The sequence below is a fragment of the Suricata suricatta genome, chromosome 5 (genome assembly GCF_006229205.1).
Source record: "Suricata suricatta isolate VVHF042 chromosome 5, meerkat_22Aug2017_6uvM2_HiC, whole genome shotgun sequence".
NCBI classification, from domain to species: Eukaryota; Metazoa; Chordata; class Mammalia; order Carnivora; family Herpestidae; genus Suricata; species Suricata suricatta.
This window is the reverse complement of record NC_043704.1, coordinates 3,209,957-3,213,173: the sequence shown is the minus strand read 5'-3', so window position 1 is coordinate 3,213,173 and position 3,217 is coordinate 3,209,957.

Sequence of the window (3,217 nt, the reverse complement as noted above, 5' to 3'; positions counted from 1 at the left end):
TGCATGTGGAGAAAGGACACCTGTTTCCAGTTAGCACAACTGACTCTCTGAATAATGAAACGTAAACCTCACTTGTTTCATTTGTTAAGTACGCCAGTTCTTCTCAATCTCCCACATTTCTTTTCCAGTTACATATGCCTTTCAGAAAGCTCTTTGTCTGTGTTATGATTAGGTCCTGACTAACCTCTTAACTGAGAATAGAGGGATTCAAGACAATGGAGCACGGTACTAATTCAAACATTTAGCACTGACAGGGATTGAATGTAGATGAAAAATGATAATGGACCACTCTTTGGAGAGAAATATAATACATATTAAAAGCACATGTAGAGAAATATTTTGAAATGTGGGGGGCGATTGGAGAGAGCTTGTAGTCAGTCCAAAGTTCGAGGCAGCTCCTGATGGTGTTATCTGATAATAAATGTAACAGACTTGAGGACTTGGCCAATATGGTGAGTTCCAGAGATCAGGGAAATTCTAATTTTCTTCATAATATATTGATTTCCTGCATATCCCTTACTAGCAGATGCTGCTAGGTGACAGAGATTACTAATTTTTCTCAGGCAGTTTTGGATGCTGTTAGCTCTTTGGACATGACTTTACAATGTCATGTGGCAGAGTCGATTTGGGAACTGAAGGATCCTCCTGGGTGCTAAAATAGGCAAGATCAGCAAGCATGTGCTGTAGTTCCACCAAGTGCTGGTATACCAGGTGTCTGAGCCCAATGTAAGTTGGGTCCACTGTACATGGATGATCTTGCAGGGATGCTGACTCATAGCTGGCAGGTACTTCCTTCATTACCACTTAGCCTGTGATTAGGGTAGTCATGAACTCTAGGCTCTCTGTTACCCCTCTCCCCATAGTGGGGACACAAGTCAGCAAGCAGGTGCCACCAGTGAGCACTTCTGCTTCAAACAGTCCACCCAATTTTTAGGCCAAAAATTCCAATGGTCTTTCATAGCTCTTACTGTACTTACATCCATTTTTTTGGTGTGTGTGTGTGTCTGTGTGTGTGTGTGTAAATAGGATTTTTATCTGCTGTGAAAACCTGTCCCATCAAGTTGGGTAGCAGGTTCCTCATATTTAACATGAATACAATGGAAATATAATAATGTTCTATTTTGTAGCTCTTATTTATGGTCAACTATCCCAAGAAGAGTAATATTTCTAGAAAATAGGATACATATTTTCTATTATAAAGATGAGAAAAAGAAGAAAGCCCATGTCTGATAAGATGACTGAAGCATCATGGGAGGTAGCCTCTTTTTACTCATTTTTGCTGTGACATTATCCCTATGCAGGTATTGTGCTCATCTTTTTTCTCTCATGACCCCAATATGGTGATCCTGCCACTGGGCATCAAACTTTGTTTCATAATCTTTTTTTTAATGATTGTTTTTGAGAGAGACACACAGAGTGTGAGCCGAGGAGGATCAGAGAGAGAGGAAGACCCAGAATCTGAAGCAGGCTCCAGGCTCTGAGCTGTCAGCACAGAGCCCAATGCAGGGCTCAAACCCACGACGTGCGAGATCACGACCTGAGCCAATGTCGGCCGCTTAGCCAACTGAGCCGACCAGGTGCCCCTCAAACCCTGTTTCATGATGACGAAGGTGTATGACAAAATCTGAGAGTACCTAGTGATTTTGAAAGGAAGTTATTTCCTTTGCATTCAGGACTGTCGCCCTCCACACGCGAGTCTGCATCTCACCGACCAGAGATATGTCACGTGGCGCTCTAAGCAACTCCCTTAGTGTTGGCACTCACTTCTTCTGTGAGAAGCCCAAGTGGACATCCAGGAATATCATTAAAAATGACCATTTTAACCAACATTGTATCACAGTATCTGACACAGTTACTATCGCCCTCGTCACTGCAATAAGGTGTTATAAAAGGAACTTCAAATTTAGAAAATGCCTGATCCCGATCAAAAAGAATCATTATGTATGCAAATAGATTGCTTATTTTAAGGTAGGCATGTACAGATGTTCAACACTGGGCATAGATTATTTAGGATACTATGGGAAAATCATTGGGGCAAATTAATGTTCCTTTATTTTTCAGATTATTTTGCTGGCATAGGAATCAAATTGACAGAGACAGAATACAGGAGAAAAAATCCAAAAGAAATACATGCGCCCCAAAACCAAATTATGAAATTGAGACCTCTAGAAAGGACCAATGCAGACAGTTTTTCTGCTCTGTAGAGAAAGAGACATTACATCTGTGAGTATTTCACAGCAGACAGGAACTTCTGATGGGACTTCAATTAGTATGAAATTCTAGATGGAATTTGGTTAGTGGTTGGTAGCAAACTAGTGAACATTAACAAGGTTTGTTCTTGAAGACTGCTCAGCTCTAAATTCCCTGTCTGTAGTGGGAACACTATCTCTTTAACTCTCTGTGCAGGATAGGGGTCTATTACATGGAAGATTGATTTCCTGCTTTAGGGGGACAGCTGGGGGGCAGAGTGTTCCTATTACATCGGCTGTTTCTTAAGTAGCTTTTCCTTCAAAATAATCAACATGGCAAAGGGGCACATTTTAGAGCAGCCTGCTCCTGTCCCCTGCACACAGTCAGGAATGGACCTGGAAAAACACCATAGGGTAGAGAATCCAGAAACCTAAAACCCTCTCCTTGCACAGCACCACTCAGATGCACCTTCTTCACAAGACTTTCCAGGTCCGGCCCCACTCTGGACTGCCCCTCAGTGAACAGATTGACGGAACTGAAAATTTGGTTTGACTGTTTATTTCCAGTCTCAATGGGAGGTGCTCACTTTTACTGAACCCCAAAAGCAGGTATATGGGAACAGAGAACTGCACGTTTTGGTGCCTACATTTCACACTTTCTCATTAAAGTCAGTGCTTCTTGTGCATACTCATTCAGCTCCTTGTTTTCCATTTAAAAACCTCTTAGACCTCCACCGCAGCAATCTCCTACTCGACACATCCTCCAAGGCAAGGGAAATTAAAGCAAAACTGAACCCTTGGGACTTCATCAAGATAAAAAGCTTCTGCAAGGCAAAGGAAACAATCAAGAAAGCTAATAGGCAACCGACAGAATGGGAAAAGATAGTTGCAAACGACATATCAGATAAATGGCTAATATCGAAAATGTACAAGGAACTCACCAAACTTCACACTCACAAAACAAATAATCCAGTGAAGAAATGGGCAGAAGACATGAACAGACACTTCTCCAAAGAGGACATCCAGAT